Below are 21,701 nucleotides of genomic sequence, written 5' to 3'. Positions count from 1 at the left end.
CTAAAGCGCAAGGCGAGGCACGTGCCTTATCGAAATAAGGCACACTAAGCATAAATCGTTAGAATTCACATATTTAACGTGAATTTAACTAAAATTTATATACATATAAATAGATTTCACATAATATTAAACAATAATTAAAATAAAAAATTCATTAACACACATACATGGTAATGTTCTTAAGAACATCAATTACCTAAACGTTAACCCTCTGTCTTCTTAAAGAAAACGTTAGATTAAAAAATTGGATAGCTCTTGGAATTAAATTGCAGTAAAAAAAACATAAGAAAAAGAGTGATTGCTAATACATTTAAGTGTTTATAAAATAAAAAAATAAAAAAAACAAAATAAAGAGAGCAATGCACTAATTAAAGAAGTAATATATAAGTACTGTAATCGATATTGCAAAGAGAAGAAAAAATTAAGGTTGCGCAGATTAAAATTAGGAGAAAAATAGTGCTCCGCGCTTAGAGTTTTGATGGAATAAAAGTTTGTCAATACATACATGCAGGGTTTTCTAATAATTAAAAGGTTATGGGCTTAATCTTATCGGGCTTGGGTTATGTGAACGTGGGAAAACATTGCACACAAACAATTTTCATAGAAGCACACTTTTTCTCTTCACAAGCAAGCCTTGCGCGTTGCAAGAGGCGTGCGTCTGGGCTCGCCTCTTGCAAGGTCTGCACCCAGGCGCAAGGCACACATTTTTTACAACTATGATTCCAATATTTCATTTTATATTCAACTTTGATTTCATTCGTCGAACACTTAATAGGAAAATTGAGCTTGCAACATTAAACTTGTTTCAACTGGGCTTGATACATGAACTGGTGACCTTCTCATGAAGCTCATCAAAGAAAACAAGTGTTCAAGATCTTTGCCGGAAAAAACAAGTGGAGAGTATTTGTCACCAAGACCACTAAGAATTTCGAGAGCATGCTCATCAATATCATAGGTGGCATTAATGAGGAGAATCTGATTGTTGCACACTTTAACGGTTTGCATGTACTCCATAATGTTTTTCTCACCCTTGTTTAGATGACCCAGGATTTCTTTGAGAGACATAATACAACCATAGGAGGGGTTTGTAAGTGTCAAAGTGGGTGGTCCAAGAGGCTAGTAACATTGTGAGGGTGGCAATGGAGGGGTGATGGTGTTAAGAATAAGCTGATCTTGGCAAAAGAGAATATTCAGGATTTGGAGTTGGTCCATTTGCTACTGTAGATGAAAGCAACAAGGTCATGGCCAACGAAGAGGGTATTAAATTGCATGTCCCCGGTGGCATAGTCGGCATGTTTTTATTTAAGCGGGGATTCAGCAGCCAACATTTATGGTGATGAGGTTAGGTACATCACAAATGGTCATGAGCCGAACTCCGGAACGATCACAGTTGGGTCTAGAAGAGACAGAAATGTAGGTGGCATCAGAGGAAGCTCTTGGAGAAAGTAGTGGATCGAGGGCTCCAGGAACAAAGAGAGGCGTATACCATATAAGATACTGATTTACATATTACATATAGTAGATTTCGTCCTAAACGCATAATAACTGGTTCCTCTCGCCAATAACAACAATTCCAAATAAATCAAATTTAGACTCAATAAGCCAAAACAAGACCAAAGAGACTACGTCGTTGACTGCATTCATTCAAATAACCAGAGAGTTCATTTCAAAGGACTTTAGAAACACATCAACTCACAATCCCATCACGCTAATTGCGAAACCCTAACCCGATATTTGCGTTATCAATCGAGTCAATCACGTAAGCTAAAAATTCCCAAAATTCAACATCACTACCAAAACTTGTAGACACACAAATCATGAACATCAAGTAATAAAATCTAATCTTGCTGAATAGACTAAAAGTATAAAATGAAATTAATCAAAAATCTGTAAGAGGTAAAATTTCCCACCTGAAACGTAATTGCGAAGCGCCTCCGGTTGGACTTGTCACTCCACTCGAGCGACAATTCACTTTTTACGGGAATGGGGAGAGCAACGACGTCGTATGTCTGTTGACTTTTGTCTACATTGAGCTCGTTTAACAGATTGGGCCACACCACAAACATCAGTTGGAACGGCCCACTAAGGTTTCAACCCATTAAATTAATAATGTGTTGATTAAAAGTATTATTATTTAGAAGAGGTATTACTAATCAAACAATTAATTTATGAAGTGAATTTTTGATCCAATAATAATTATATAAGTATATCTATGTATATATTCAACAAAATATTGTATTATTTAGTTTAATAAATTTCTATGTGAAGAAATACAAAATTTTCTAATATTTACGAAAATCATTTATTTCTATCTAAAAAGTGTTCAAATCACAAATGAACAATGAGATGTGTAAAACATGGAACTATAGTAGATAAAAAGTTATAATAAAAACATATTTTATGATAGTATGATGTTTAATAATTTTAAATAATTTATTAATTTACAATATGAATTGTATCATAAAGTTGTTTAAGGGTTTCAAGAAAAAAGTATTATCTTATTAGTTTATAAAATAATAAAAAAATTTATTTTTTTATCAAGTGAAAATATATCTAATAGAGATAATTAGTTCTCTAATGCATTAGTTTAGAAGATATCTTGAATGATCAAATGCTCGAATTTTTATATTAAACTAGTAGCAGAGTCATATCGCTAGGTTAAATGTGATTGGGTGAAAGTAGTACTGAGATAAGTGATTTTCTCAAAAACTTTAATGGTAGGTTGCCGTTGGGTGTAATAATGATCTCTGTTGGAGATCGATCTACTGGTTACATTGATAATCATAAGGGTCTACTGAAAAGGAGCCTCACCTAAATATCAATCAGTGACTTTATCATATAATGTAACTGACATGTTTTCCGATTCATAAACCTTTTAAGGACAGCCGCTGGTTATTTGATGCCAGCACCAAAGGGAATTTTTTGATGATGGCTGTAATCACTACCAGTGTACATGTTAACTGGTCTTGTATCATATTTGTTGCTCTTGTGCACATGGTTACCAAGCGTTCCACTGGTTTTGTTGTTCAACCCAGCAATGACTTGTACACTTTTGTCATGGGAGTGACTGTCATGGAAACCTAGTTTACTGCACATGCTACTGCTCAGACTGATCCTCTTTACTTCACATGCCGTCCACATTACTGTCGTTTTAAGAGTATTATTTTTTATTATGAATATTGGTAAAATTGACGCGTCTACCACCATCCCTGCTCCTTTTCTCTCTGGTTCTCTCTGTAGACGATCGTGGATCTTTTGCTTTCCAATCTATCACCGATCGAATACGAGGAGGAATAAATCTGAAAGATGAGATAGATAATTAGCATACACATCGGCCAAGCGGGGACTCAAGTTGGGAATTAATGCTGGGAGCTCTATTGCCTTGAACACGGCGTTCATCCTGATTGGATGATGCCCATGTTCTTTTCTTTTTTGCCTTTTACGTTTGTGTCTTTCGCGTTTAACATAATTTCGTGTTGAGTCGTGATTTTTGATGTTTTATGTTCCGGAAAGGCAAACGTTTACCTTTTTTTTTTAAATCTTGTTCTTCGACCATATGATTTCCCATCTTTTGTATGATTTGATTGATTGATTGATGGATGAGTGGTCTCTCGTTGAGTCTGAAGTGGGCTGGAAAAGGGATGAATTTAACTTATTTATCCTCTGTCCCCAAGTGAAAATCAACCACAAAGCTAGCTAACCATTTTTCTGACATTTTTGTTTTATTTGCTATCAAATGTTTTTCAAGTTAAAATTTTTGAAATAAATTATTTGTGGATTTGCAGCGACGCTTTTGTTGGTGTGGCACATGATACTTTCAACACCTTCTTCAGCTAGACTAGCTCCGGAAAGCATCCCCCAAGAGCAATTTTTGTTGATCTTGAACCCACAGTTATGGATGAAGTTTGGACAGGGACTTATCGCCAGCTCTTCCACCCAGAACAGCTCATCTCCGGAATAGAAGATGCTGCCAACAACTGTACTCGGGGCCATCATACAGGTAAAGTAGCAATAGCATTGTTATTTGCATAGCTAATAATTCCTGTTTTCACTGACATATCAACGAGGACGTCTTTCTCACATGATTGATATCTTTAGTTTAGGTAATTTATACGTATCTAATATCCAGGCTTAATATGGTGAATTTGATTGGCAATACACAATTTAACTACAAGCCAGTGCTAATGTGATTTTGTAATAATGGTGTATTTGCAGTAGGAAAAGAGGTGGTGGTTCTTTGTCTGGCTAGAGTGAGGAAGTTGGCTGACAACTGCAAAGGTTTGCAAAGGTTTTTTTTTTATTTTTATTTCCGTAGGTGGTGGTACTGGTTCAGGATTGGGTTCTCTGCTCTTGGAACGTTTTTCAGTGGACTATGGAAAGAAGTCAAAGCTTGGATTCACTGTTTACCCATCACCTCAGATGCCTTGAAGCAGTTCTTGATTCATTATATCTGGGGTTCCTTCAGTGGACCTCTCTTCTTGAAATTATGTATAGAGCAATATGTCACTTCTATAGAGATAATTTTTTTTTTTATTCGTTAGCTATTACAATCTGAACTCCTTGTATCGGTATTACTGTATCATCACGCATTAAGTCCGATAACTCTGAGCATGGACTTTCAGACAGATGAATAAAATTGTAATTTCGGGTTTCGTTCCAATTGCAGGTCTACATTGCTGTTGTGGAGCCTTACAACAGTGTTCTCTCAACTCATTCCCTTTTTTAGCATACAGATGTGGTTGTGCTCCTGGACAATGAAGCCATTTATGATATACGCCGAAGGTCATTAGACATAGAAAGGCCTACATATACCAATTTGAACCAATTGATTTCCCAAATCATGTAATCCTTGACTACTTCTTTACGATTTGATGGTGACATCAATGTTGATATTACTGAGTTCCAGACCAACCTCGTACTATATCCTCGGATCCATTTCAAGCTATCATCTTACGATCCCGTTATTTCCTCTGAGAAAGCATATCATGAACAGCTTTCGGTCCATGGGATCACGAATGCAGTTTTTGAGCCATCGAGTATGATGGCAAAATGTGATCAAGACACAGGAAATACATGGCATGTTGCTTGATGTACCGTGGAGATGTTTTTCCCAAAGATGTCAAAGCTGCTGTTGCTGCCATTAAAACCAAACATACTGTTCAGTTTGTTGACTGGTAAGTAAATTTCTTGTAGCTTTTGGACAATGGTAGCTGATGATGGCACTCAATATCAATTTGCGTTTGTTGAACCGTCTCACTTCTAAATTTATGATGTTGCGATGTCCACGAATAATTACAATATGAGTTGTTACATAAGATTACCCGTTCTGAAATCGGTTGGCCCGTGGACTCGACAGGTGCCGCCCAACTGGCTTTAAGTGTGGAATCAACTACCAACCTCCAACAGTGGTGCCTGGAGGTGATCTTGTTAAAGTGCAACGAGTAGTGTGCATGATCAGCGACAACACCGCGGTCGCCGAAGTTTTTTCACGCATTGACTACAAATTTGATCTCATGTATGCCAAAAGGGCATTTGTTCATTGGTATGTAGGTGAAGGAATGAAGGAGGGGCAGTTCAACGAAGCCCGCGAAGATTTAGCTGCTCTCGAAAAAGACTATGAAGAAGTCGGTGCCGAAGGTGCAGACGACGAAGAGGAAGGCGAAGAATAGTAACAATGATGCGTTGACATCTTTGTAGTACAAGTTTGTTGAATTAGCAAGGTTGGTTACTCTCCCACCATTTGTGTAATTATACCTATGAATATCATGTTGTGTATTGCTGTTTACCAACTTCTGTGTGAAAATTTCATGGAACTTTAAAAAATATTTGATGTATGGTTACTTGGTGCTGGAACATCATATTCTATGGTTAAATGCAATCTAAATTCATAGAACAAGGAAGTAAACAGGGTTCTGCTACTGATCCAGCCGAAGTTTTAAAAATTGTACGAACTTAGCTTTTAACAAATCAAAAATTTTTATGAACTAACCAAATTACTAAAATTTTATAAAATGGTTGATTCCAACTTTAACGAAACCAAACTAGCCAAACTGAAATAGCCTAAATAGTCAAGATAAACTGAATTAACGAATCAAATTTGTATAAAACGTAATTTTTCTGAGTGCGGCTGTCATTATAGTTTCGGCTTTTGGGGAAAAAAATAACCAAGAAGAAATAAATTTTGCTGAATCAACCATTCTGAATTGCTTAATCAATTTTGTTTGACAGTTTTAGTTGAAGATTTGTGCACTAAGAAAGTAGGCATAAATTTTAGGGCTGAGTAAATTTTGATGTAATTGAGTTTTGTTCCAAAATGAATGATATCGCAATTTTGCTGCTATGATTATTGTTTGGTTAGTATGATAGAGAATATGACTGCTCAATAAATATTAACATAAAAGTAATGGTATAATAATCTGTTAGTTGATTACAGATGTTTGTTTCATTCCTTGTTTGACTCATTTTCTATGAATAATTTGAGTTATAAATAATCTTATTATTCATATATATTGATTTATGATCCTTATTTCTTACATCTTTCATCTCATCCCATTTCTTGAGCCAAATGGTAAGTTATTTTTCAAATTGTTATCCCATCATAACAACCAACTGATGCTCGCTATATGAGCAGAAATAGTTTCAAAATACCACTTTACCGCACTAATAATCAAATGCTTTATCTCCAAATACGAAAGAAAGATTTCTCAATTATCACAGATGATGATTTTGCTACCACCAAGTTAGGTGAAAACAGATCCTAGCACAAAATGAAGCCGAACTAGGTAAAGTCCTAGAAACCACAGAGGTATCGGAAAACTTTGCACGAAAGGAACAGAGAGAAGAACCACATTGTTGTTTGACACATATAAAAAGATATATCAGTCGTCACCAGGGCAAAGCTATCTCATACATCTGGACTCCCAAGTTCTCGTCCTCCATTTCTGCTGAAACCATGATACAAACTGTGGTTACTTCTGATGAAGAAAATGATTAAAAAACAATTAGTGTCAATGATCTCACACACCAACCATGAGGCTCTATAATGACTTAATATATCTGCAATAAAGTAGACACACTTGAAACTAACTTCACCGGTATATGTCTTCTAGACAAAAAGGAGTAGATACTAGTGATCACGTTAGCAGAGGCATTGTTAAGACCATTATAGTTGGATATTTATCCCAAATGTAGGAAATGTGAAATGAAAAGGCATTACCTTCCAAGTATAGGTTATTTAGTTTTGTTGGTGTAGACATGATGGATGTACAGTCACTGCTTAAAGCAGTGATGGATGCATCATTACCCGTTAGAGGAGACAAGTCCTCAAAATATCCGTATGGAGCAGGATTGCAAGCCAGATTGCCATCATAATCAGCTTCTCCAGTGATAACACTTTCAGTTTTAGTCATCATGGCATCTCGGTTTCGAGGATCGACTAAGTTTTTAGAACTTCCAAAGTTTAGATCATAACCGGACACAGAAACATTTTCTTGAAAATACCCTGGGTTTGACGGTCCAGCACCAAAAGATATGGGATATTGTGGAGCAGCAGGATAGGAAACATAACCGGTTCTTAGAGTCGGTGATGACAGGATTGATGGTCCAAACTCGGGTCGCTGCTGCATATTCACTGTTATCAAGGGTACTATGTTTTGTGGAGCAGCAGAGGGTACATCATCAAAGCGTTCAGAATGCATTTTGATATTTTGTCTATCACAAAACGGCGTATTAACAAATCCTTTTGGAGATGGCTGGATTGACGATACAAAGTTGTGACACACATGTGGTTTCTGCATATCCTCAGCTTTCAATGGAGGTGCACTTGGGGATGCTTGCTGCCCTATACACCGAGTAATGCTTAAAACAGGAGATAGTATTCATTATATATATATTTGTGTGTGTGTGTGTGGAGTTACTGACTGAATAGATTTACATATTTTAGCCATATTATATTATGTGCATCCGCAATATAATCCTCAAATAGATAAATATTTTCTGGAAACACATTTCAATTTGTATGTCAAATTAAATTTAATCATTGTGCTGACTTTAATATAGTCTTTCAATATAGTATTAATTTATTGTATCGATCCTTATAATAGAACTAGTAAATAAAAGATTTGCATGGAAAATGGAAAAGTTCGGAGGTATATAAATAGAAAAGTATCTTACTGTTTAAAGCGGGAGATGGATCGGATGTGTGCATCGTGGATAACCTTGTCTCATACATCCAGCTCGCTTGTTTTGCAACAAACATGTTGAATTTTATGATTTGTTTTATCAACACCAATCTACCATAATAAGCTTGGAAAAATTCTTCGTTTTCTTTCTCAAGCCTGCGCCAAACTGCAGCAACACAAACCATAAATCAAATCAAATCAAATCAAACTAATAAAAATGAACTCGTGAATAATGAGAATTTTCATTTAAGTTTGACAATATTGGAATGTATCTCAATAATATTTCATCTCCTGTACCATTTCACTATTTAAAGTTTTTGGGAAGCTACATGTAGGCTAGATTAGATTAATTCTCGTCTAAAAATATCGTCTAGGACGTATAGAACGTCGTCATGACCTCATGGGCCGAAATATGATTTATTTGATTCCAATATATCAATTTAATTAAGTTCAAATTGCAAAAAAACGATCAGAGTAGCTACTTGTTTCGGTTATATACGGATGGATCTCGTGATGAAACTCGAGAGCAAGCTTGCACTCTGATTTGTTCATGCTACGCTGGATACACCCCTCTATAAGATTCTGCACCTGAAATTAGTACGTACATGCAAGGACGAATCAAATGTTAGTATAACTCTTGACATTCGAACAAAATTTCATTTTCTTGAACAAGGAATATAGATATGATCTTTCAGAAGTTAAAAAAGAGATCCGATTTTTATATAACATTAATTATGTAGTATATTACAACCAGAAGAAAATATATATACACACTCTCCGAAACCTTATACTTACTTGTTTTATCGACCGAATCAAGTCGGCATCAGACATCTTTCCGAAATTCAACCAGAATTCAGGTATCTAAGTATCCAGCCCCAAAAAAATAAATAACAGTTGCAAAAAGTATCGCAACAGAAATATTCAAGAACTACATGTATATATATAACAACGTTTTCAATCAAGAATTCCATATCGATCCGAATTAATACCTAAAAAAAAGAAAACGAGAACGAACAAAGAAGATAATCCGCCATGAACATGTAATGCACGCGTAAAAATATATTTTTAAAAAAAGGAAAAAGATAGGGACAAATGAAAAAATCGAAACTCAGAAACATATTTCTCTTTCCGAATCTGTCAAAGCCCGTTTATATCTGAAAGTTAGGGTTCAATATCTGGGAAAAAATGAGTTTTTTTGACGAATTTGTATATATATGTACTATTATAAATTTGCTGTAAAGAATCTGGGACATAATATTTTGTTTCTCAAATTGCTCTTGCACAAACATATTTTCTCAAAATTGCCTCTTTCAAATTACGTTATTACCCCTCACTAATTTCTATCAATTATTATTAAATTAAACATGAAATTACACATTTAATAAAATAAAATAAATTTTTTTTATATAAATTATGATTATAATTTTACACACAAAATATGCATATGTGCATAATTTGCTAGATATCGATATATAGTTTAACGGAGTTTGAATTTAGTATGAATCTATTTGAATTTGGATGGAAGAATTAAATTTTGGAGGGATTCTAAGTAGAGTTCGTGTTTATATATTCTTAAATAATTAAATAATAAAATTTAAAACTAATAATTTCTGTCTATTTATAAATTCAATTATAGATTATAAATTGAATGAATAATATTATTATGTTCAGATATCCAAATTGTGAGTTAATATTAAAAATCGATTGGACTACCACTGGTGTATCTTTGCATGTATTTATAACTAAAAAAATATTTATTATATTTTAAAAAGTTAGATTTATATTTTGATTTAATTATAGAAATTAAAATTGTTATTATTGAAGTAAATAATTAAATCGCTCTGCATGAGTACAAAATGGCTAAATAAAAAAAGTATTAAATATTACTTGTCTGCAAATGGATAAATTTAGTGGTATAAATAGACTTCAAACTTTATTTGTAAATCATCCCATGTTTTTTAAGTTATAAATGTAAAGTCGAAACTGAAACGTCTGTTATTCGTTTTATTTAAAAAGTACTAGAATTTTTTTTCTAACTTCTCAAAATTTGGCCGATTGGAAAATATACATACATATATATATATTTATATATATATATACTTTAAAAATACCTTTCACCATTTTAAAAATAAACAATTAACTAACATTTAAAAATATACATATACATACATACACATATATATATATATATATATATATATATATATATATATATATATATATATACTTTAAAAATACATTTCACCATTTTAAAAATAAACAATTAACTAACATTTAAAAATCCAAAAGACAATATTTTGAATCATAGAACCGCTAAACATTTTGGCATATGAAATCATAAAAGCATCCATAAACATTTAAAATAACCATATTAGCATATAAAACAGCATTCAGGACACTGCCATGATGTTTACTAATTTCTAGGTACAAAATGACTGTTTTACCCCTAGATGTAACATTTTCCGTTTTTGAAATTTTCTTAATTTCGTCGACTCTAGACCATCCCAAATAATTATTTAAGCTTACCCGAATTTTCTCGTATTTTTATTTGGATTAAATCAATGACTTTTAAATTAATCTTTAAATATAACATATTAATGTGTTTTAATCTCGAATTAAACCAAACCTTAATATAAAATTCCCAAATTAAAAACTTAGACTTTTAATAATTATTTGAGCTTAAATATAATTTTTCATAATTTTATTCCGCTTAAAACTAGGCGTTTCAATTAATTCTTTAATTAATGTTTCGTGTGACGATTAAATTCCGGATAAATCCAAAACTCATTATTTTGATCTCAAATTTTAAACATAACATTTTATCATTTATTCAACCCTTGGGAGCCATGAACCACACCCGTGGACCCATGGTTCCAATTTTAGTTCGTTAATTTTCGTTTTTGACCCTTAATCGATCAACCCGAGCCATCTCCCGATTTACTCGAGCCATGCCGGAGCCACCTTGAGCCAAACCCTAGCTAACCCACCTAGGCACCTACTGACCAAGCCCAGCCCGAAAACCAGCCCTGGCCCTCTCAAAAACCTTCTGGACCTGACCCCCAAACCTGCGCACAAGGAGATTCTCGCCCCCAAAGACTCCTAGTGTCACAAGGACTCTCCCAGCCGAGCCACCACCGAGCCCACCTGACCCTAACCATCCCTGGACCACGCCCATACCCATCCCAGACCAGCCCACGCCCTAGAACCCAAGCTGCGAACCCCTCGAACCAAGGACAGCAACCTGCGCGTTCACCTTGCTGCCATCCTCACGTTTTTCATGAGCCAGGACCCAACCGAGCCACCTCCTGAGCCCAGCCCTTCCTACCCTCCCTGGACCTTCCTAAGGCACCCTCTAGACCACCTAGCCCGCGCCCCTACCGAGCCGAAGCCCCCTTGCACAGCAGCTGATCGGGAGTTGCTTGGGGAGAGTCCTAGCTTTCGTGGACTCCTCCCCAACCTGAACCACGAGTCCTAGCCATGATAGGACTCTTCCTAGGACCTAGCCACGACCCTCAGGACCCAACCCCCAGACCTGGTCGAGACCCTAGCCCCCGTGCAACACAACCGAACCCTTGCATCTTGCACAACCAACACAAACTCACGCTTTCTCCTTTTCTTTTCCACGGTGGTTCCAGCTTGTTTCTATTTCGTTTGCAGCGTTTTTAGTGTGTTCTAAGACCCCTAAACTTGTGTAAAACTTGCCCCTTAACATCCTAATTCATGGCAGCCTCTTTAGGTACATATCAAACATGTTTTTGACACAAAAATCAAGCTTTAAAAATCTCCTTTGATGCATAAACGAAAATATAACAAAGTGCCCTTGTTTTTAAGGCAAAACATGTTTAAAAAAATTACTATGGTATAATAGATGATTGAAGGAAAGAATATCACGTGCCTTTGCGTATTTAACTAACGAATAATCGTTGGCGATTGAAGAACGACGACGAGGAGGGCCTTGACTTGATTATCCTTTGAAAGCTTCGAAATTTCCTTTCAAAATTACTGTGTGCCGTGTATTTGTGATGGAGAGAATTTGTGATTCAATAGGAGAGTGGGCGTTGGGTTGTAGGGCAGGTTATGGGGTGAGTTTGAATATTATATAGTTAATTAATAACTAAACAAAATTAGGCCTATTAGTGGAGTTAATTAGGCCCATTAGTGTTTAATTGAAATATAAAAATTATTTTGTTTAATAAAGTTTGTGAATTTATTAGTCGGGTTGCCAAAACGTTCGCGTTTTCGTTTGAAAATCCAACACCGATAAAAATTACGTCCCGACGTATAAAATCACATCAAAACCTCGTATTTTCAAAAATAAGAAAAAAACACCACCCTAAATTTAAATAATTAAAAATAATTATTTAATAAAAACATTTTCTATTTTTCAACCATCGGTCTCCGTTCCTCGATCGCAACTCGAATAACTTTTAAAAATACATTTTAATGCAACCGTGTAGAAAAATATATTTTAAACATGTCAATATACACAACATATTTAATCTATGAAATTAAAACATTTAATTGAAATACACAAGGAATTTAATAACTTGCGCATGTGGTTCGCGTTGACTTTAAATTTTCGCGGCGTTAGAGAAAAAATACAATAGTTTAAATTAAATTAATTTTTAAAAATATATACGCTTTTTATTCTCAAAATAATATACATACTTTTGTAATTTAAATTTTATTTATGATAAATTATACATTTCTATGGTCTTAAGTTTCGAAAATTACGTTTTATATTCACGTAAATATAAATATTTACACATATTCATCCCTTTTTTTTCTCATTGAACTCGAACAATAATAGAAATTTTAATTTAAATAATGTATAGTTTATGAATAAGTTCTATAGACTTGAAATTATGATCCAATATAGAGATCGCATATTATAAAAAAAGATGTTCCAAAATAAAGATATGTCCCCCTTGAATTGAAGATAAAATTACAACCTAAATATCCTAAGACCAAGAAAAATAAAAATTTATACTATTATATAAAGAATTTGTCATCTAGAGGACATCATCTTTTATGTCTCAAATTGCCCTTGCACCAACATTTTTCTCAAAATTGCCACAACTTCTTTTCAATATTGCCCTTCTCAAATTGCAGAATGACTCACTCATAAATTTCTGTCAGTTATTATTAAATTAAACATGAAATTAAGCATTTAATAAAATTAAAAAATCTTATATGAATTAGGATTATAATTTTACACACACAACGTTTGTACATAATTTACTAGTATATATAATAGCTAAGTTTTTGAGTCGAGAGAGAGAAGAATCTCACTATGTTCTTGTTGAGCGAGAATCAAACTTCAGAAATCACAACTCACACGTCACAAAAAATTTAGAATTTTATTGTTTTTTAAATTGTCATACGTCAATAAATTAGAATTTCAATTTTTAATTTTATTTCTTCATCCATTTTTTTCATGTAAAATAAGAATAAATATTTTAGACAGTATATTTATTTATATTTTAAAAATGTTTTCATTGTTACAACAAAAAAATTGTTGTAAGACGTTCTTACGGGTTAATTTTTTGAGAAAGATCTCCTATTTAGGTCACTCACGAAAAAGTATTAATGTTTATGTCAAAAATATTAATTTTTAATGTAAATATGAGCAATCTTTTGTTTTCCAAATTGTCTTAACACCAACATTTTTTATTTCAAAATTGCCACAACTTATTTTCAATATTACCCTTCTCAAATTGCTCTAAAACTCCCTTACTGTTTTCTATGACTTATTATTCATTAAACATGAAATTAAGTATTTAATGAATAAAAAAATCTTACATAAATTAGTATTATAATTTTACACACACAAAGTTTGTGCATAATTTACAAGTATATATAATAGCTAAGTGTTTGAGTTGAGAAAGAGAAGAATCTCACTAAATTCTTGTTGAGCGAGAATCAAGCTTCAGAAATCAAAACTCACACGTCACAAAAAAAAAAAAAATTATTGTTTTTTTAATTGTCATACATCAATAAATTAATCTCAATTTTTAATTTTATTTCTTCATCCATTTTATTGCATGTAACATAAAAATAAATATTTTAGGGGGTGTATTTATTTATATTTTCAAAATATTTTCATTGTTACAACACAAAAACTTTTGTATGACGGTTCACGAATAAATTTTGTGAGAAAGATCTTCTATTTAGATCACCCACGAAAAATTATTACTTTTTATGTTTCCCAAATTGCCATTACACCGATATTTTTTCTCAAAATTTTCACAACATATTTTCCATATCACCCTTCTCAAATTGCATTATGACTCCCTCACTAATTTCTATAATTTATTATTAAATTAAACATGAAATTAAGCATTTAATAAAAAAAAATCTTATATAAATTATGGTTAAAATTTTACATGCACAACATTTGTGCATAATTTACTAGTATATATAATAGCCAAGTGTTTGAGCTGAGAGGAAGAAAAATCTCACTATATTCTTGTTGAGCGAGAATCAAGCTTCAAAAATCACAACTCACACGTCACAAAAACTAGAAATTTTTTTTAATTTTCATACGTCAATAAATTAGAATTTCAATTTTTAATTTTATTTCTTCATCCATTTTTTCATATAACATAAGAATAAATATTTTAGACAGCGGATTAACTTATGATATGATTGGTTAAGGTAGTTGAAATGCTTAGAAATGAGGGTTGAATAAACACTTCGGACTTTTGTACTCTTTTCAAAAGTGTGAATCAGGAACTGATTCTAAAATCTTGTTTGTCGATATAAATCAGTCAACTGATAATAGTGCGGAATAAGATTGAAATATAGATCGAATACTTAGGGTTGATATAGTGTAAAACTGAAATGGTAACTGAAACGAACACACATATTTTTATGGATGTTTGGAGACTTCAAATGCTCCTACGTCACCCTTCTATTACGAGGATAAGATTTCACCCTTCACACATAGACTTGGACAGGGTAACACATGACACATTGGGATACATCCTCTCTTGGACTCCTCCATAGAGAATCTCCTCAATATATTATCGATATAAGTGGGTTACATGAGTCCTAACATCCTCTTTGATCTATCGATATATATCAGGATTCCTGATATGTAGGATTCTTTACCCATATCCTTCATGGAGAATTTTTTAGCTAACTATATTTAGTTGACTGTAATATCCTTACGTCATTCCCAATGAGTAATATGTCATTAACATAAAGTAGTAGGAATGCCACTACACTCCCACTAACCTTTTTGTATACACAAGGTTCTTCATAATTCTTGACAAAATAAACTATTTGATAGTGTTGTCAAATATGAGGTTCTAGCTCCTTGATGCTTGTTTGTATGGACTCAGTTCAACAGCTTTGTCATGGTTTCAAGCACAAATTCCCAAAGGGATGGTAGATAGAACCATGTCCATCAATGTTTGATTATGACGTTTTGACACACCATTCAACTGGGTATGGCAGGGGGAGTCCACTGTGAGAGAATCTCATTCTCCTTAAGGTGGTATTGAAACTCAGTAATTAAATATTATCCACCTCGATCAGATCAAAACGTTTGTTTTTCTACTTTAGCTCTAAATTTTTTGAACATTACAGGGGTTTCAGGCTTGTATTTCATTAAATTCACATACTCATACATCGAGTAGTCACCAGTAAAGGTAATGAAGTAAGATTCACAGTATTTTGTGCTAACACTTAATGGACCACACACATCTGTATGGATAAAATCCAATAGATCATGTGCACGTTCTACTTTCCTTGGGAAATGAGCTTTGGCCATCTTTCTTTTTAGACAGGACTCGCATGTTTAAAGAGAGTTAATTTCTGACATGTCAAACATGCCCTCTCCAATAGTTTGTGCATCCTTCTTTAGCAAATATGTCATAGTCTAGCATGCCATAAGTGTGCTTTATTTAGACTCTCTTCTTTTTTTTTATTTGTTGTTGATAACGTGTTTACTTAGACATTGTTTGTTGGAATATATTTTATTTTTTTAGTTATGAGATCGTTTCGTAGTTCACCTTTTCAATTAAACATTATTCTTGTAAATATTACAAACGTCTTTATCAAATAAACAAAAAAAATCAATCTTTATCAAATATAGAAATAGTAATAATGATTTGAACCAAATCTGGAACATATAAAACATATCTAAAAAACAACTTAAAGTTATTGTTTGATATTAAGTAAACGTCTCCTATGATCTTTGCAGGAACTCTTGCTCCATTGTCTATCTTCAGAAAGTTTCACAATCCCTTAGCTTTCTACTTCTTGTCATCGTCTAGAGAGGGGAATGCCCCCCTTTTTCTCCCTCTATTGAGAGATCAAGGGCCCTCCTGCCATTGTTTCAATGAGGTTTGGGTTGGTTGTTGACCAACAGAAAGCATGAAATCATTGCATTGATGAGAGCCACATTTAGTATCTAATACGCAAGAAGTTGATTTAATTGAAATATTTAATTCAACATAAAAATACCCTTGCTAGAACTCTTTTTTTTCCCCTTTCTAGAGATTCATTGTAATTACGTTTCTAATATCCATGTTTCTTGTAGTGGAAGCAAACATCTTATACCTTATCGGGCTTTGCGGGCTCTTTAGAATTGTTTGGTGCTTGTTTCTTACTTGATTTGTTTTTATTTGAAGGATCAGAACATTTTTTCCCATTTCCTTTTGGGGTTTTCTTTTGTCTCTGACGAGGAGCCCACTAGGAAAACATGTTTTCTCCTTTTTTATGGTGGCTTCATAGCTTGTAAATATGTTCACCAACTCCTCAAGACTGACCTCCAAATTGTTCATATTGAATTTCACTACAAACCCATCAAACGACAATGAAAACGATAGCAGTAAAATGTCCGTAGACAGTTCGTTTGGAATAACGAGTTATAGGCCCACTAGCTTCTCGATGAGCCCAATCATTCTCACACCATGCTCATGAACTGAGGTCTCTTCTCTAATGTCATGAGCTCTTTGATAGTAGCATGTCATAGTGGATGTTGTTGGAATATTATAAGTTTCAGAGTTTGACAAATTAATCAAGAAGAGAACTGAAGAATCTAACTGATCGAACAGTCGTGTAATCGTAACTGAAGACCCCGTTCTAGTTAAACTGAAAAAACTTATCAACTAAATTATTCGTAACTGATAGGACATCAGTTACAACTGATAATGCCCAGCTGAATTGATTGGCTGATCAGTTGATTTCTAATTAGTGGGCCACATCATCAATTGAAGTATCAGCAGACTGACTGACAAGTCGTACCAAAGCAGAACCCTTGAATCAGAACATAACAGTCTGAACTAAAGTATCAGTTGCATGATGGATGAAATTGAGGCTAACTATGGCCTTGATGCTAGCAAGTTGTCATATTTTACTCCTACATCACTCTGAAAAATATTTACCTCTCATTTTTAATTGAAGACACCAAAATCTACAAAACCTCCTTCACATTTTCGAACATGTGTTAACAAAAAATTTATGAGAAACATTATGTTCATTTTTTGAGTTGAACTTTCAAGCCAAAATTCTTTATGAACTTAATCTACACAGCTCAAAATATACCAATCCACATTTTTGACATTTCCAAAATTCAGCCAAATCCAGTGGTCCATTTTTCATATAAAACATTTGCAAGAAAACTGCTCAGATTTTAGAATAGGATACAATAACTACTATTTTTCATCCAGGATCTACTTCAAACAATATCCAAACCCGATCTCCACTATTCACAATTTAGTTCAATCCGTTGGGAACATGTTGGTCAAATTAGAGCTCGACCCAATGCTTTTCACAACAAAAAATTCCCTCAAAGAAAAAGTGAAGAAAAAAATAGGACTGGCTAATAAGTAAACGAGAGACGTAAATGAACAAAGTTGACATCTTCGAGCTAAGCAAGCAAATAAACTACTTCTCTTTGTTGCGAAGTGAGCTAGCTAAAATCACTTATTTTGGCTTTTTTTTACCCTTTCGTTGCAAACATTTATGAAGGTTTACTACATGACAAATTATGGACTCACCAACATTGCATTATATTGCATGTTTACTTTTAGGAGACAATTCTTTATTTCACATGCCGTCCACATTGTTGTCGTTTTACACTCATCAATTTTGTGGTTATTATCTTGTTTTGTTTGTGAGGTCATATTATAGTTCTTATCTATATGGTTATCCTTTAATGTTTATAAAAATGCTCATGCCTTAAAATTTAGATTAACAACCAAAACACATGCATTACGTGAACATAATATTTATAAGACAAGTGTTGTCATATAATTTTAATATCAAAAATATTTTTTATTAATATGGATAATTGGATCTATTATATCTATATATTTATACGTGTACCTATAAATATTAGTAAAATATTTCTAATATTTCTCAAAACTCATTATTCACTATTTATTGAATTTATACAATTTGGTCAAAATTGGATTAAAAATAATATCAAGATCTTCGGCCAATCTAACGAATTTAGATGAGCTGTTTGGGACCCACAATGGGCAGCTTGTCATTTCCCATCTTACCGTCTCTGCTCTTTTTCTCTCTGGTTCTCTCTGTAGACGATCGTGGATAGTTTGCTTTCCAATCTATCACCGATCGAATACGAGGAGGAATAAATCTGAAAGATGAGATAGATAATTAGCATACACATCGGCCAAGCGGGGATTCAAGTTGGGAATTAATGCTGGGAGCTCTATTGCCTTGAACACGGCGTTCATCCTGATTGGATGATGCCCATGTTCTTTTCTTTTTTGCTTTTTACGTTTGGGCCTTTCGCGTTTAACATAATTTCGTGTTGAGTCGTGATTTTTGATGTTTTATGTTCCGGAAAGACAAACTTTTACCTTTTTTTTAATCTTGTTCTTCGACCATATGATTTCCCTTCTTTTGTATGATTTGATTGATTGATTGATGGATGAGTGGTCTCTCGTTGAGTCTGAAGTGGGCTGGAAAAGGGATGAATTTAACTTATTTATCCTCTGTCCCCAAGTGAAAATCAACCACAAAGCTAGCTAACCATTTTTCTGAATCTGAGATGATCACATTTTTGTTTTATTTTCTATCAAATGTTTTTCAAGTTAAAATTTTTGAAATAAATTATTTGTGGATTTGCAGCGACGCTTTTGTTGGTGTGGCACATGATACTTTCAACACCTTCTTCAGCTAGACTAGCTCCGGAAAGCATCCCCCAAGAGCAATTTTTGTTGATCTTGAACCCACAGTTATGGATGAAGTTTGGACAGGGACTTATCGCCAGCTCTTCCACCCAGAACAGCTCATCTCCGGAATAGAAGATGCAGCCAACAACTGTACTCGGGGCCATCATACAGGTAAAGTAGCAATAGCGTTGTTATTTGCATAGCTAATAATTCCTGTTTTCACTGACATATCAACGAGGACGTCTTTCTCACATGATTGATAGCTTTAGTTTAGGTAATTTATACGTATCTAATATCCAGGCTTAATATGGTGAATTTGATTGGCAATACACAATTTAACTACAAGCCAGTGCTAATGTGATTTTGTAATAATGGTGTATTTGCAGTAGGAAAAGAGGTGGTGGTTCTTTGTCTGGCTAGAGTGAGGAAGTTGGCTGACAACTGCAAAGGTTTGCAAAGGTTTTTTCTTTATTTTTATTTCCGTAGGTGGTGGTACTGGTTCAGGATTGGGTTCTCTGCTCTTGGAACGTTTTTCAGTGGACTATGGAAAGAAGTCAAAGCTTGGATTCACTGTTTACCCATCACCTCAGATGCCTTGAAGCAGTTCTTGATTCATTATATCTGGGGTTCCTTCAGTGGACCTCTCTTCTTGAAATTATGTATAGAGCAATATGTCACTTCTATAGAGATAATTTTTTTTTTATTCGTTAGCTATTACAATCTGAACTCCTTGTATCGGTATTACTGTATCATCACGCATTAAGTCCGATAACTCTGAGCATGGACTTTCAGACAGATGAATAAAATTGTAATTTCGGGTTTCGTTCCAATTGCAGGTCTACATTGCTGTTGTGGAGCCTTACAACAGTGTTCTCTCAACTCATTCCCTTTTTTAGCATACAGATGTGGTTGTGCTCCTGGACAATGAAGCCATTTATGATATATGCCGAAGGTCATTAGACATAGAAAGGCCTACATATACCAATTTGAACCAATTGATTTCCCAAATCATGTAATCCTTGACTACTTCTTTACGATTTGATGGTGACGTCAATGTTGATATTACTGAGTTCCAGACCAACCTCGTACTATATCCTCGGATCCATTTCAAGCTATCATCTTACGATCCCGTTATTTCCTCTGAGAAAGCATATCATGAACAGCTTTCGGTCCATGGGATCACGAATGCAGTTTTTGAGCCATCGAGTATGATGGCAAAATGTGATCAAGACACAGGAAATACATGGCATGTTGCTTGATGTACCGTGGAGATGTTTTTCCCAAAGATGTCAAAGCTGCTGTTGCTGCCATTAAAACCAAACATACTGTTCAGTTTGTTGACTGGTAAGTAAATTTCTTGTAGCTTTTGGACAATGGTAGCTGATGATGGCACTCAATATCAATTTGCGTTTGTTGAACCGTCTCACTTCTAAATTTATGATGTTGCGATGTCCACGAATAATTACAATATGAGTTGTTACATAAGATTACCCGTTCTGAAATCGGTTGGCCCGTGGACTCGACAGGTGCCCAACTGGCTTTAAGTGTGGAATCAACTACCAACCTCCAACAGTGGTGCCTGGAGGTGATCTTGTTAAAGTGCGACGAGTAGTGTGCATGATCAGCGACAACACCGCGGTCGCCGAAGTTTTTTCACGCATTGACTACAAATTTGATCTCATGTATGCCAAAAGGGCATTTGTTCATTGGTATGTAGGTGAAGGAATGAAGGAGGGGCAGTTCAACGAAGCCCGCGAAGATTTAGCTGCTCTCGAAAAAGACTATGAAGAAGTCGGTGCCGAAGGTGCAGATGACGAAGAGGAAGGCGAAGAATAGTAACAATGATGCGTTGACATCTTTGTAGTACAAGTTTGTTGAATTAGCAAGGTTGGTTACTCTCCCACCATTTGTGTAATTATACCTATGAATATCATGTTGTGTATTGCTGTTTACCAACTTCTGTGTGAAAATTTCATGGAACTTTAAAAAATATTTGATGTATGGTTACTTGGTGCTGGAACATCATATTCTATGGTTAAATGCAATCTAAATTCATAGAACAAGGAAGTAAACAGGGTTCGGCTACTGATCCAGCCGAAGTTTTAAAAATTGTACGAACTTAGCTTTTAACAAATCAAAAATTTTTATGAACTAACCAAATTACTAAAATTTTATAAAATGGTTGATTCCAACTTTAACGAAACCAAACTAGCCAAACTGAAATAGCCTAAATAGTCAAGATAAACTGAATTAACGAATCAAATTTGTATAAAATGTAATTTTTCTGAGTGCGGCTGTCATTATAGTTTCGGCTTTTGGGGAAAAAAATAACCAAGAAGAAATAAATTTTGCTGAATCAACCATTCTG

At 34.2% G+C, this 21,701-nt stretch overlaps 2 pseudogenes; both read left to right on the top strand.

The window, feature by feature from the left end:
• The first annotated feature begins 2,880 nt into the window (after positions 1-2,880).
• Positions 2,881-7,966, top strand: LOC142530739 (tubulin alpha-3 chain-like; annotated as a pseudogene).
• A 10,833-nt stretch (positions 7,967-18,799) lies between these two features.
• Positions 18,800-21,373, top strand: LOC142530740 (tubulin alpha-3 chain-like; annotated as a pseudogene).
• The last annotated feature ends 328 nt before the right edge of the window (positions 21,374-21,701 follow it).

Source organism: Primulina tabacum, chromosome 17 (genome assembly GCF_025594145.1).
Source record: "Primulina tabacum isolate GXHZ01 chromosome 17, ASM2559414v2, whole genome shotgun sequence".
Lineage (NCBI taxonomy): Eukaryota > Viridiplantae > Streptophyta > Magnoliopsida > Lamiales > Gesneriaceae > Primulina > Primulina tabacum.
This window is presented reverse-complemented; position numbering and strand designations above follow the sequence as displayed.